The sequence below is a fragment of the Pogona vitticeps genome, chromosome 4 (assembly GCF_051106095.1).
Source record: "Pogona vitticeps strain Pit_001003342236 chromosome 4, PviZW2.1, whole genome shotgun sequence".
Taxonomy (NCBI): domain Eukaryota; kingdom Metazoa; phylum Chordata; class Lepidosauria; order Squamata; family Agamidae; genus Pogona; species Pogona vitticeps.
In genome coordinates this window covers 47,181,156-47,197,500 of record NC_135786.1, presented here as the reverse complement: position 1 = coordinate 47,197,500, position 16,345 = coordinate 47,181,156, and positions in this window count along the sequence as shown.

Here is a 16,345-nt window from a genome sequence, read left to right as displayed (position 1 = left end):
CGCTGCAGGGGCAGCAAAAATGGCCGTGCTATGGAGGATCTTCGCTGGGCGGTGAGTTTCAAGCCCATAGGAACACATTAATTGGGTTTTAATGCGTTTCTATGGGCTTTTTAATTTCGCTTTACGATGTTTTCATTCTACAGCGATTTCGCTGAAAAGAATTAACATCGTAATGCAAGGCACCACTGTATGTTGTGGCCCTCACTCTGTAAAGTTTGGAGACCACTGCTCTAACCCATGAAGAAAGTCTAAAAATGCACATGGCTGGATGGGTCTATAATCAGAGAAGAATGGGTCTTTTATGTAGTTAATGACTCTTAGTTGCCCATTCACGTTCAAACCACTTTTAAATACTTTACATTACAGTAGGGATGGCTTGGATGCCCCATCTCAAGAAAAATACTTTTCTCCCCTTAGCTACTATGAGGATTGCAACTAAGCTCTCAGGATACAGAAAAGCCTGAGGGCTGGTGTTAAGTGATTTCATAGTCCCAACTATTCAGAAAATACCCTACAAATGCTGATTTCACTGCATCACCATTACAGGAGTAAGGTTAAAGCAGCAATGCATATGGGATGGGACACCATTTTGCCATTCAGAAGAGCTCAATATAGTCAAAGGGCCCTGCCATTACTAGTGTCAGAGTAAGATTTACCTGCCAGTCTAATTGGTTCTTACATATCAGACAACTAAATAACTTGGGTCAGCCCTTGTCATCAACTTACCTGGCCTTTACCATGTGAAATGGAAAACCTTCTGTAGCAGCCTTTGCCTTCAGCAGTCAGATAACAAAGCATCACGGAGAGGGTCTTCTCTATTATGTTGATGGAAAGCCATCCTCTGACAGACAGGCAAGGTCAGGTCACTTAACTGTTCACATAGCTTCTTCTACAAACTATGCTGAATGCCTACAAACAATGGAGAGATGAGGTCAATTAGGTACAGTCATACTTCCCCTTTCACTATGATTAGCTGTAGATGCAAATAGCAGTCCAGTTCTCTTGGTGAGGATACTGGGAAGTTGTTTTCAAGCATCTCCTTCAATTATCCTCTAGCTCTCTTAAACCCAGCTTCACCTCTTCATCCAAGATGTATGAACCTCCCAAGCTATTAGTTAGTGAAGGTGCCGATTGTGGTGAACTGAGTAGCTGCGCCTAGGGAGAAGCTGTGCAGGTTGCTATGTATAATACTGGGCCATTTCATAAGAACTGCTGGATAGTTCAGTGGTTTAGGCATCTGGCTGTGGGGCCAGAGGCTGGGAGTTCGATTCCTCACTGTGTCTCCTTGACTGGGGCTGAACAAAAAGATCCATAGGATTTCTTCCAGGTTTGCCACTCTTAAGATGATGATGACAATTATATAATATAATAATATTAATAAATTATATTAAAGTTATTATATAATAATAATATTATATTTCCCCACAAAGAAATGTCTTGATAATAATCCTTCCCATCCCCTCATCCTTATGCCAGCAGTCATACTAAAAATACTAGCTGCCCAAAATACCAGCAAGAGTGACAGTTTCTTATCTGCTTCCCTTCACCAAAATGTTAATTTTTATGATCAGTATGGCATAAAAAGGAAAGCAGACTGCTTCCAGATGGTCCTATGAAAAGATTTTAAACCAGAAGACATCATTTCATTACCTTCAGAACACAACCGTCACGTGCCATTTTCAGAGTCTGAAAAAGTTATTGTTATTAAAACTCCCAGTTGCCGTTCAAAAAAGTAACTCTTCCAAACTGTGCCCATTCTTAATACTAGCTGAAGTGTTTCCTCACCACACGTGGCTTTTCTTGGCTTGGCTGCATTTTTTTAGTAACACATTCAGCCCGCATAATATTTATTTAGAAATTAATGCAAGGTTTTGTTCTGGATACAAGGTTCTCCACCCCGAGATAGCTCCAAACACATTTTTATTCAGTGACTGAGCTTCCTAAATCCCTGAAAAAATGAAGCATATAATGAAATTGCTGACATGAAGCTGCCCAGCAGCCAGCTATGCAAAGGAAGCTGGGTTTATTACTGTCATCACTAGCTTAGTGAATAGCTGGCTTTCCTGACTGCTCATGCAGCTGGGCCAAATGTCTTCTTTAGCCCTCTACTTTGAATTCAGGCAAAGAAGTTCTAAGCCTTTTCTCTGACCTTAGGTTGTTGTATTGTTCTGTTTTTTTTATTTTTTTGTTTGTTTGTTTTGTTTTGTCCATTCCCAGGATACATAATTGCCCATCTTGATTTGGATGATGTCAAACTGCATCAGAAAAAGAAGTTATATTTTCTGATTTTTTAAAATTGTTGTAATGTTTGTATTACTTTTAAAGATGAAAAGGTGGGAATGATGGAAATAATTCCTGGTGTGCATGCCAAGGATAACAAGAATATACTTCCCACGATCTTCATTTCAGCCCATTATCTCACACACAGCTGAAGGGAGGAAAGTGTTGATTTTTTGCCTTATTTGGAAATGTTCTACTGCCTTTTCATTTAACCAAGTTTGTTTTACCAAGGTCCTTGAGAAAGCCAGTCAAACCATTAGCCAAAGCAAGGCAATGGCTTCAGGTGACAGCCACTGAGTGAAAGTCTGAAAGAAAAGGTAGCTATTGTGTAAAGACTCCTCAAGTGTCCAGAGGAGTTCACTTGCTCTCATATCAGACTCTTTCCTAAAACATGGGGATCTGATGGTAGAGCTGGTCAGATACACAACATCTTAGGGTTGGTGGGCAAAGAGGCATGCAGAAGGTTAATACTTGAAGTAAGCTTCATCATCAGTAGGCTGTATCTCATTTTATAGCTGACATCAGTGTCAGCAGAAGGCTTTCGGTTAAGAATCTTTACATCATATGCATTTTTCTTTTTGAATTTTTGTCAATCAAGTGATCCACTACTGGATGGAATCTCTATCTTATCACAGTTTACACAACAAAGAGAAAAGCCCATTTTCCTAGCCAACAGATGGATATAGAATTTGGCACAGTCCCTTTCCCCAATATATCTTGTGTAGCATGCTATGCAATGAGGGGTCTTGCCAATGAGTCAGAATATCCCTAGATTCCAAAATCCTGGAATTTCCCATCTCCTGTTCTCATTTCTGACACCCAAGGAATTCTGAAAATTGCTTATCCAGCTCATTAGAATCCAAAAGCCATTGCTATCGGAATGACCAAAGATAATGACCTGGTGGTTCAGAAGCACATTCCACTTTCACATCTGTTGATGTTGGAGGATGCTAATAAAAAGTGAATTCAACCCTTAAGTGAAGCTTAACACAAGCAAGGTGGGGGAACTCACTCGGCACTGCCTTGGGAATTGCTTAGGAGCTCTTTCCCTCCTAGGTAAAAAGATAGAAATCTCAAAGTTTATCTTAACAGAGTTGAATTAAGGGGTCGTGACAATATATATTTTTAAAAGAAGATATAGCTGCTTGACATTTTCTGCAGGAGAGATGGATGCTTTTTCACAGCAGGGCCTGCCAAATGCATTTTTCTGCCTGCAGCAAGGGACAAGAAATGACCTTCTCAATCCCTTCACAAAACACATTAACACTGATAGTTGAATCTTAATGTACAACTACCAATGAGATCACATCTCCTATAGCACTTTAGGCCAAAGGAGAGGTCACATGTTGCCTGCAACTCTATCCCTTTTGCAGCTGCCTGCATCTGCCTCTGCCTAATGGTAGGGCTGGCCATGAGTCATCGGGTTAGCCAAATTAATTTCCAGTTGTCTGTCTGTTAAGCAGCTCAGTGTACAAAGCAATCAGTGCCGTACAAAGACCAGCTACCCTACTGAAGCAAACAACTCATTTGGGCTACAGACTCTGACACAAAATTACTGCATAGCTTGTTTGCATATCTAATTAATTGCTGGCTTTTATTTACACAGAAAAGTTAAAAAAAGAGAAGAACTCTCAACAACTGCCTCCCATGTTTATTCCAGAATTCTAGATTTTGCTGTTTTAAGGATATCAAGAGATTCCCCGTGTGGTGCAGTGGATAGAGTGACAGACTAGGACTCTGGAGAACAGGTTTGAATCCCCACTTGTCCAAGGAAACTCACTAGTGAAATTCCTTAAATATCTCACTTACCTCAAAAGCTCTATTAGGGTCACTATAAGTCAATTACGATTTGATGGCACAGAACACATGCAAGGACATCAACAGGCCCTGATTGGGATTAAGGCTATCTTTTCCACTCAATTATCCTTGCCCTGAAAGTAGGAAGTACCATTAGGGGTCTGTAATAAACATATTTTTGACCAAACTCCGGGAGGCAGTGGAAGACAGGAGGGCCTGGTGTGCTGTGGTCCATGAGGTCATGAAGAGTTGGACACGACTTAACGACTAAAAAACAACAACAATAAATATATTAGACTGGTACAGTGAGAAATAAACTGTGTACATGCCTCCCTTTATCCTCATTTCTCTGTCCTAATGATATATCACTTCTAGAAGGCAATCATAATGCAATTTATTGCATGCTGAGTGAAACACTTTTGTTGGTTGCCAACTATGCATAAAAATTGAAATAAAGGCCATCCATTTTCTTTTCTCAATGGGAGATGATGGTGGGAAGTGATAGATTCCACTAATTGAAATCTGTACGGATTTTTGTAATGGGTAGAAAGTGGAAGCCCATTACTTAATTCCTCAGAGGAGAGGAGATCTTGCCCATTTAGTCTGATTTAAATTGAATTTTAGTATTCCTGTATAATGTATCTCAGACCTTAGATGACTGTATTTTAAAACGGTGGGGTGATTCAAAGGACAATAGAAAGTTTACATAATATATATAGGTTGATCTCTTATAGTAGAAAGCAATTCTCTTTCTTTTAAATATTTTCGATTCTATGCTATGGCTAGATAGCATGCTGTTGTGTATTTTAAAGCATTTTATTGTTTGATTTGCTCTAAGAGATGAGGGTAGCTGACCAGAATGCTGATTGGGCTAAATGTAAACAACCAAACAAAAACAAACAAATGGATTTCATGTATTTTTTTTTTTGTTTACCTTCTGTCTTTTCCTTCTCACCTCATCTTTGTAGTATTAAATAGGCATAGCAGATGTTATTATACAAGTACACATAAACAGAGGCACCTGCACAGGCTGCTAATTGATCAGGAATGTTGCCTATTGAATAGCTACCTAACATGATACCTGAAAGACCTCCTCTTCTTGCATGACACTGGGTTTCCAAGTTTCAAATACTATGGAGGAGGTCTTGTGATGTCCCTTATGATGTCAGAGAGGCAGAGCAGGGATTAAGAAATGGATTAAATCTGCTTCTCGGCCATTTGATTCTGGAAACGTGTACAGTATGAGGGAATCTGAGTAAATGGGCTTGGAAACCAAGTAAACCCCATGTAATATGGCAATCCAGAGATGAGAGGAATGACTGGGGAAGGGGCTTCCTAGCAGGCAGTCAAATGTGCCCAGCAGTTGCAGGTGTTGCCACTATTCCTGCCAGGGCCATATAGAGATCATGGAATTCTTCCAGGCCCTACACTGCTCTTGGGACTTGCGGAGATTTGATAGCCAGTCCAGGGATCCACCCCCGCAAAGGTCCTGCACTTCTACTAGCAGGAACTGTGAACAGTACTACCAAAAAATTGAGAAACTCCACTTTTTGCTCTGCTCCAAGCAGCAGAGTGAACCTGGGGGCATGCACACTGGCCTTTCTCTACAGTTCCCTCCACATACTCTGGTTTTTTTTTTTCATGCACTAGTATTGTTGTAAACTCAACACACATTTGCACTGAACCAGCAGCTCAGACTGGGTGAAGACGGCTTCCCAGGCTTCAAAGTCACCTCATATACTAAAATCCAACTCTTCTTTTGCTCCTCTACCATCACTTATTTTGAGATTTCTTTTTTCCACCTGGAGTCATCTTGAAATTAAACATGTTGTTATAAAATATAGTCACTTATAGCCTTGCCCATTTCATTCTCAACTGCTTTGATAGACTGGCAGGGATGGTGGTTCTGCCATGCATGCGATTGAGCCACATCCAGCTGTTGCCATACCATGGAATGTGCTCCTTTTGCAATTTCAGGAAGCCACAGTGTAAGTTTTCGTTTTTATATATATAACAGCGTAACATTGTGTAATACTCAGCTGAAGCAATGTTGCTCTCTGGAGGCTGTGGTGTAAAATTACAGCCTGTTGAGAATCATTGGGAAAGAAAATGGAGTGGACAATCTGCTTTTTTTAAATGTTAAATCCATTGTCTAGCTTTTTCTGTTGGTTTTACCAGTGCTTAGCTTAGTCTGTTTTCCAGGTAGAAAAGTGTGAGGGTTCATTATCTGGCTCCGGTTTGTCTTCAAATAAATTGACACACTTCCTCGGTTTAGAAATCGGTATAACATTTATTGGATTGTTTAACAAATAACCTGTGCCAACAAAGGTATTCCAACCATTTCCTCCCTCTAACAACTGGTTAGATGGGGGCTTCTGGTCTTCAACTTTAAAGGGGTTACATCCCATAACATTCCAGGGACCCAGCCAGTCCAGTGTAAAGTCCATGTTCAGTAATTGTCCTGTCTCCCCTTCCAGTAAGGGGACTGTGTCTTCATCCTGGTCATCTGTCCAAACCTGGTCTCTTGAGGGGGAATCCTACAGCCATAGTTTTCTGAGGGACCCCTCCGCTATAGCTCCATCATCCGCCGTTCTAATTCTTTCTCTCATCTCCCTCTCGACCTTTTCCTTCCCTTAACTTCCTTCTCCACTCTTTTGTCTCTCGTTCCCCCCAATAAGATGGTTTAGGGGTGCTCTCACTTCTCCTTCTAGCATCCGCCTCCTCCTTTGGGACCCTTAGTTCCTCTACCTTCCCCGCCCATGGATCTTCCAACCAAATCCACTCCCAACTATGAGGCAGGTTCACGTCCCCCCCCCCCCTTTATATCCACAAGCCCCACCTCCACCTCTACCCGGGGCTGCCGTTCCATTCCTGCCAAAACATTCCCACTTTCTTTAGCAGTCATTTCTTTCAACTTCTCTGTTTCAGGTGGTCTTATCTTCCTGGGAGGGGGAATAGGTGGTGTTTGCACTTCCTTGTCAGCAGAGGGCAGGAGGGACGGCACTCCCGTGAGAGAAATCTTGCTTTCACCATCAGTCTTACAGAAAGGGGTTAAAATTCTTTCTGCTGAAATGCAGGAGTGGTGTGATGCCTTCATCGAACCCCTGAAAAATCACACAGATTGCAAACTTTCTGCTGAAATACACAGGGTGCATGTCCAGGCCTCTCCTTAACATGCTGGCATCTGAGGCAGGGCAGCAAGTCACATCCGCCTACCTCCCATGTCAAGGTGCACAGCAAACGTAGATGATTTTGTCAATCAAGCACCTTGAGGCAGAAAACCCCACAAACATCTCTGCCTATCTTTGGCAGTCACATTTTTAGACTTTCAAAACTTCATTAATTTGTCCCCTTTTCATGGCACCCTGAATCTTCTGCCTGGGCGGTTCTCTCCTTCTAGGTGGTGACAGTTGGTCTATGGTGTCAGGTGACCCTATGAATGAGTGATCTCCAGAACATCCTCTCATTAAAAGCTCAGCTCTGCTCAGCTCTTACAGATTCAAAGCTGTAGCTTTCTTGATGATAGAGCCAACTCTATGGCCAGAATTAAGGTTGCCTAGTCTCTGGATGGCAGCTGAAATATCAGTGGCTTGCTAGACTTTTCTGGGTCTCCAAGCAGGGAGGTAAATCTGGACAAAAATTGATTTTCTCCCCATGGTAAATTCTATAACTTGCTTAGCTTTCTCTGTAAATTATGCTACTTGATTATGGAATATTATGTGTTCTTGCTCTGTGGAAAGCCCCCTTCAATAAAAGAAGAAGTTTAGGCAATGTACAGTTCTGAATTCACCATGGAAACTATGTATTTGGTATCTTTTTTTAAATTGTTGCTGATGTTCCTTGTTTTTCAGCTTTTCCCTTTAGATGTCTTTGACTAACTTTGTTAGGAGTAATCATATGTAAGTGGCCTCTGTGTTGCCTTTACACATTTTCTCAGGGTTACATCACATTTTAATCTGTACAATTAACACATCTGTAGTTTTTACTCTGAATACTTCCATGATTTCATTGATTCAAACCAGGTAGCTCCTTCATCAATGCAAACCACAGTATTCATAGTTGCTGTGGCAAATGTATTACCTAGTAGCCAACCTTCTGATGGGAAGTCTCTCTATACAGTGGTGCCTCGCTAGACAGTTACCCCACATGACAGTTTTTTTTGCTAGACATTGACTTTTTGCGATCGCTATAGCGATTCGCAAAACAGTGATTCCTATGGGGGAATTTCACTGGACAATGTTTGGTCCCTGCTTCGCAAACCAATTTTCACTAGACGACGATTTTGACAGCTCCCTCTGCGCTTGCAAAATGGGTGTTTTCGGGACCTAAGCTTTGCAAGACAGCTATTTAAACAGCTGATCGGCGGTTCGCAAAGCAGCTTTCCTATGGCCAATCTTCGCTAGACAACGATGATTCTTCCCCATTGGAACGCATTAAACAGGTTTCAATGCATTTCAATGGGGAAATGCTTTTCGCTAGACGATGATTTCGCTAAACAGCAATTTCAGTGAAATGGATTATCATCGTCTAGCGAGGCACCACTGTATTTAGCTAGGCTGGTCTTCTTGTTGCAGATCTGCACTTTGCTGCCAGGGTCATATTTGAAGTCTTACCTGCTTGGTAGAACCAGCTCAAAGCCTTACCAGCTTGATAGAATCTGCCTGAGTATGTGTTTTGTTGGTATAGTTCAAGAACTTCACAAGGCAACAGGGTAGGACTTAATATATAGAAAATACCAAATCTTCAGAGCAAAATTAGGGTTATTACTGTTGGTTTTAATATCTCTATTTTTATTTTTGTTTTGTATTTTATGAGTTGTAACCCACCCAGAGTAGTGCTGTGACACTAATGGGAGTGGAATAAAAATTGAATGAATGAATGAATGAATGAAGGAATGAATGAATGAATGAATGAATGAATGAAATTAAAGGCCCAGTTATCCTCTACAAATATGACTGGGTAACATATGTTCCAAATCAGACTCAGAGAGATGACACAGCTATAGAAGGAAATAAGAGATCTGCGTAATATTAAGGGACTCAAGCAAGTGAAACAGGAAAGAACTGAGAATGCAGACATAGCCAAATGAAATATTGGTGATCTAGACTCTCAAGTGAAAATAAATTGGATTGTTTAAGCCCTAAGTGCCAGTGAGGTTTCAGAAAACATTCTGGGGATTAAGATACCTCTCATTGCAACACTTTAATAACACCTCTTTATAAATGTCAAGACAAATGCTCTTTCATTTCATTTCCTATTTTAAAGAGGAGTTTATAAAGACAGCAGGAGTCAGTGTTCAGTGAGTGGAGATAAGGAGGAAACCATTTTTGGTGAACTCTTATTACAGCATAGAAACAGCCACTTTGAGAGCAGTTGCTATATAAATACTGTTCCTATACTTTAAACTTGTTTACAGTTCAGTTCTACATGTATAACTTACGTGAAGCTCCTTTTTAGATTGCATTGTCCTGTGTCACCATTTTAATAAGGTGATCCAAACAGGATTGATTGCGAGTTTCTACCTGGATGTACAAATAGGACTAACTATAGTAAACTATATCATACTATGCCCAGATACGTGTCTGCAGTCCATTATTCTGAATAATTACTGCATTCTAATGTGAAACTACTGATCTATTTCTGCTTCAGTTTTGAATAACTTTTTCCTTTGCTGTTTGGTGCCATCTAGTGAATAGCTAGGTAATGCAAGTGCTAGAAAGGATGAGGTACATGCCTGCACATGTCATACAGTTCATATACTTATTACAGTAAGCCTCAAAATATGTGACCAGCTCGCCTAAGGTTCTTCCACTATTTTAAACCAGCCTGCAAGGGCACTCAGATTTTGATTGGCATAGTGGTACTGGAATCATAGATTTTTCTAACAGTCTACTATCAAAAAGAGATATTTGAAAAGTAGTTTTATCTAAGGATGCTGAGAATCTTATAGGTTGACAGGGTGATAAATGAGGTGTATAATTTTGTGTTTATTGACTGCAGTTCATAGGATTTTTCAAAAACGTGCCTACCAGAATTGTGGGAGTTTCAGTCCACAAACACAAACCTATAGATACCTACATTTCGCTCATGTGGAGCAGGGCCTAGCTCTAAAGCTGTGTGGATTTCCCTGGCCTTTCTCCCCCCCCCAATTGTTAATTTTTTTAAAAAAAGAGGAAGTTGCCGCAGTGCTTCCTGGGAACCCTAGTGTCATGTCCGTTAGGTTCTATAGCAGGAACCTCTCAGAGAACCGTGACTCCTAGGAATGACCATGGCAGCATTGTTTTTTCACCTTAACAGCAGAAAACAAAGGTTGGAGAAGGCCCTGAAACCACTCCAGGTGAGTGAGATTTGGACTGCGCACGCGCACACACACACGCGCGCGCACACACGTGCGCGCTCACACACGCACGCGCACGCACACGCACGCACGCACGCGCACGCACACACACACGCCGTCCTGTCCTGTCCTGTTTCTACTTTAGCTGCCTGTGATCCACCTCCAGCATCGTTCATGTACTGTGCTTGGTCCTCTGCTTTGCAAATCCACAGTTCAGAAAAGTAAGCAGGCCTGTGAAGCATTTTTAAAGTCATCTTTTTTGTGTGCTCATTGGGCTCTCATGAGAATTGGACTCGGTCACCTGATGTGTCATTTTGACCAATAATAAATCTGGACTCTTGTCACTGTCATGTGCTAAAAACAATCCTTGGTATTAGAGAGCATACACCTTCCTCTCTTTTCCTGTGTAAATCTCTTAAGCAGACCAATAACTGTCCTTTTAAGAGAAACCCTCAACATTAATTTGAGAAACCTCAGTGCTAGAGGTAAAGCAAAAAGATGTTATTGTAGTAGAGCTTGAAAAATGAGATCAGTACTGAGAAAAAGTTCCTTATTTGAAGTATAGCTCTGGGAATCTCCCTGGCCAGCATAGCCAGTGGGAGATTCTGGAGGTTATCAGAAACAAAACAAAACAAAACACATCCACTCATACCATTTCCAATCTCTGCTTACAGATGAATTAAGCTATAATTCAGCTATCATCACTTGTAGCCATACATAGGTGGAGTATCTTTTCCTTTTTATGGTTTGAGGGCCACAGTTACTGTTTATGGTTAGGAAGCTATCTTTGTCAAGCCCTTGGATTCTGATCTTGGAAAAGTAACTTATTGGAGAACTGGGTGATAACTCTCAGCATCTCCTAGCCAGCATGGCCATTGGATTTCTGTGAGGGAAACTCTGTCCAATCTGCAAAATGATTGACTGGGTAGTGCATGTGGACAGCCTATCCGAGACAGCTGGAATAGAGAGAAGTAAAGTGTAACAGACGAAGGAGGGTGTGTTTGGACTGTTGGGTTGTAACTGAATTAAAACTGAAGCTTAGATCTTCATGTTGTTACTTTCTAATAAAGAGAATGTCATTTTCCACTCTTTAACCACTTGGTCTGGTGTGCTTAATGAGTTGTGTCAAGCCCTTTAATGGAAAGGCATTTTAAAAAGTGACAAGCCTGGGTTGGGATTGGTCACAATTACATAACCCAAAACCTTGGTTTTTATCATGTCACCTTGCCTTCCTAGCAAAATACCCTTCCCAAAAGCACTCCTGGGAATTTATCATGAAAAGCTTCATGAAATCATTTTTTAAAAAATATTGAAAGTCTCTGTTTATTGCTTCTCAATCCCAGAGGATCCCTAAAACAATCTCTCTCTCTCTCTCTCTCTCTCTCTCTCTCTCTGTGTGTGTGTGTGTGTGTGTGTGAGAGAGAGAGAGATAAAATGTTCCTATTACAAATCACTAATACTTTAAAAATCAGCTGTAACAGCATTTTAAACATGAAAACCCATATGAAACAAGCCATTCTTGTTGCTAGCTGACAGGTGGGCTTCTGGGACAGCTGATTCTGAAAACAGGCAAAAAATGCCCCGCATCCTCCCTTACTCTAGAGGGCACAAAGGGCCCATGTGCATGAATTTACCCTGGCACCAGCTAGGAGATAGGCCGGCTGATACCCAAAACCCAAACTCTTCCAGTGTGCTCATCCTGAGATCTGTCTCCATTGCTGAAGAAACAGAGAAAAGCATCACAATTCCCTGAGACTCCAGCCAGTACTGTGAGACATGACAAGGAAGGAAAGAAGCTCTAGCGCTTTACTATTGCATGCATTTTGAAATACTAGGTTCAATCCCTGACTCTCTAGGTAGAGTTTATTTTATTTATTTATTCATTAGATTTGTATCCTGCCCATCTAGACCACTGGTTCTTAACCTTGGGTTACTCAGGAGTTTTGGACTGCAACTCCCAGAAACCTTCACCACCAACTGTGCTGGCTGGGGTTTCTGGGAGTTGCAGTTCAAAACCATCTGAGTAACAAAGGTTAAGAACCACTGATCTAGACTATGTCTACTCTGGGTGGCTTGTAGCAAAAACATGAAAAACAGCATATAAACAATTAAAATGACAATTTAAATCATAATATTAGTGGCATTCAAGATGGAAAAGCAAAATGGGAATTAGGATAGAAAAGTAAATCAAGTAATGACCGGAGGGAAGGTCTGCCCAAAGAGGGTGTCAGGTGAATTCCCAACGGGAGTTTGTTCCAAAGTCAAGGGGTCACTGCCAAGAAGGCTCAGTTTCTTGTTCTTTCTTTCTGGGCCTCCCTCGGCATTAGGCCCCTCAACCGCCTTTCCTGGCTGTATCAAGTGATTTGAGTAGATCTAGGTAGGAGAAGGCGTTCCACTAGGTATTGAGGTCCTAAACCGTTTAGGGCTTTATATGTCAACCGTAACACTTTGAAATCAATGTGGAAACGAATGGGCAGCCAATGTAAAGCAGCCAGAATGGGAGAAATATGCTGATGTCTTCTCATTCCACTAAGAAGTCTGGCTGCCACATTCTGCACCATCTGGAGCTTCCGCATCAATCTCAAAGGTAGCCCCCCGTAGAGTGCATTACAGTGGTCTTAGCTTGAGATTACAAGCACATGGACGAGAGTGATGAGGGCCCAGCCATCAAGATAGAGACGCAGCTGGGCAATCCGCCACAAATGGAAATAGCAGAGCAGACCACTGACGTCACCTGGGTTTCCATGGTGAGTGCCGGATCCAGATGGACCCCCAAGGCGTGAACCTCACTCTTCAAGGTGAGAGTCAACCCCCAAAAGGGAGGGAGTTTCCCAAACCACCGATGGAGGGGCCACCCACCCTCAGGACCTCTGTCTTGTCCAGGTTAAAGTTGGGAAGAAATCTTACCTGGAGGCCAGGAGAGTTACTGGCAGTCAGTGTGAGTGATACTGAATCTAATGGGCCAATGGCTTAAATTAGTTTAAAGCAACATTCTGTATTGGTTGTTGGTTTGCTGATCCTTCCTTTTTTCAAAGACATCATATTTAGCAGTGTATTCATTGCTCATAAATATTCCTGCAAATTCATGTTTCAGCCGTGTACCCAATCTAAGTCAAAGCAAATAAGGGAAGCCAATTTTTAAATCTATTACATGTGACAGTGCATGAAAAGAGTATTTGATCCATACCAAGACTTTATGCTGGTTACTTAAAAAGCAATCACAAACATACCTCATGGCAACCAGGGCAAAAGGGCCAGGAAAACATCTCTTCTGAAATAAAAATTCCTTGAGATGCTGTGTGCTTTGCTATGAAGTTTCTTGGCAGGAGAAATATTAATTTACTACAAACACTTTAATCACACACAAAGCTGGAAATGGGTAATAATAAGCCCCTGCCGCTTGCAGATTTCAGGACCTTCTGAGCATGAAACATTGATTCTGTAGGATGGGTTTTGTAATTTATATGTATTGCTGCCTGGCAACTGATAGATTTAATCATTTTGATAGCTGATAGGTGAGAGTGCTGCTGAAAGATAGTTCCCCAGTCTATTTACCTGACTCCTGTGTTGTGAATAGCTCATAGGCAGATAATTTATTTATTTAGATAAGTAATTGCATTGCCTCATCAGAAGCCAGTTAACATAAAAGGAAAAGTGTGGACTTAAAAAAAAAACCCTGTGCAAAAGATGAGTTGATTCTATCTTTTCCTCCAGTTTCTCCACCTTCTTCTAAAGACTGTTAGTCTACAGATTGCAACTTGGGTTTTCTCTTTTTGTACAGTATATGATTTATAGATAAACAATTGTAACTATGGTTTCTTGGTTCAACAAGAAACTAATATTTCCGGCTTAACTTAGTAAGTTGCAACTAAGTAAGCCCATTTGAATCAATGGAACTTGTGAAGTAATTGACTCACCACATACCCATAATTCAATGGGCCTATTCTAGTTTGACTTGCTAAGTTAATAATAATCTTGTACTATCAAGTTAATTCTAATTTATAGCAACTTTTTTCGGAATTTTCAAGGTAGAGAATACCTGGAGGCGCAGTAAGGAATCAAACTCCCAACCTCCGGTTCCGCAGTCAGATACCTAAATCATTGAACTATCCAGCCAGTTTACTTATTGTGTTAAGCAACAGGATTTCAGCCAGCAGATGTCCACTAATATCAGAGACTTCCAGTTTAGAACAATGGGGAGCAATGGCAACTATCATTTTGATGGTTTTAAAGTGTTATAAATAGAGATGGGCATGAACTGCTAGTCTGGTGGTTTGGTGTGGTTTGTTTCCTCAACAAACAACTGATCTGCGGTCTGGCACCCCACCCCTTCCAGCAGGTTCCCATGGGAAGGCAGCACCAGGAGGAGGCAGAGTGGGGCACTGCCACCAAATGGGCACCTGCTGGAATGGAGGTGCTAAACCATGGATCAGCCGTTCAGCCAGGAAACAAACTGTGTCGAACCAGGGCACATGGGTTCATGCCCATGTGTAGTAATAAATAATGTATAAATATTTTTTTCAGGAGTTTCTCCAAAGCTTTTGAAATATTTTTGATCCATTTCGTAAAGAGAATTCTTCAGAGAGAAGAGAAACAGGGTTGTTTGGATAGTTATCCAGGTAAGATCTGGGCTTGAGTAGCATCAACTAGCAGGAAGGAGGGAGGAATAAATGCACTGTGTAGATGAGCCTCCAAAGCAGTGTTGTATGTCAATACTGCCCAAATTAAACATAGGATACTCTTTGTCTATCTTTATTTGGCCAATTCTAGCCAATGAATATTACTGCTTCAAGGGTCTCAGTCATAATTCTATTTATTTCTTTTTCTTTTATTTATTTCTTGTGTTGTGCATTTTTCCTGCCTCTTGCATATGTACTATATAAATTCCAAGTTCCGATCTAACTTTCAGCTCAGAGATTCTTAGCATCCTCTGGCTATTTAATGTTTGACCAGGACTCAGAGCATCTTAACATTTCTGTCTAGCTGTGCTGAGCATACTTCAAAGATGCCATATGGTGGTTTGCTGTGCTGTTCCCCATCTCACTGCTATAGCTGATTGCAGTGGCTACCATGAAGCCTGCAATTGTCCACCCCAAAGCCTGAATGACATCTCTTGTCTTTGGCCTCCAGGTGGAATTGATGTTGCTACTGTGCAAGGTCAACTGGAGTTTAGAAGCAATTTAGCAATGGTGTTCTCATCAGAAAAGCTTAGCCCAGAGGCATGTGGTGTTGTAAGTCCCCCACCCGAATGTTGGTAGACATTTTGAGTTTCATTTCATATATGGAAAAGTGGGATACAAATTACACTAAGCATACACCACAGATGGAATGTAAGTGATGCAAAAGGAAAAGCAGGGCAAAATACAAAGCGGCAATAAGCATAAAACCAAATTTATTTTATGTTCTTGCATGACAGACACGGGGTGTGAGGCAGTGGCTCTGAAATGTCAGCCAATGTGGTGTGGCAGACCAGGAAACTCTGATCTGGTTTGGGGGTTATCCTGACATACCACAGATTGCCCAGAGATCTACCAGTATATCCAAATTTATTTGTTTCCTACCTTTGGCTTAGAAGATGATGTTCTTTTCCTTTCTGGTAATACAGCTGCTTCCTACTATGCATTATAGCCTTTAGCCCGCAAATCCCTCTCAACAGATTCTAGGAAGCAGATCTTTACAGCACTGTTTCGCTGGCTTTGAAATGCGTAATTCTGTCTCCATCTTGTATACCTCTGGTGCACACACCCTTCTGTTTATATCTGATGAAATGTTCATAACTCAAAATCAAACCCTTTCAATATTTTAAAGCTTGGGATGCACGGTTCTGAACTGCCCCCAGCAGTTTACTGGTTGCTGGGTGATAAATTGGCTCGAGTGATTGTCTCTTATCTTTTAAGTTGAGTTCTGGGCCTCCCTGGTTTCTTTACTGAA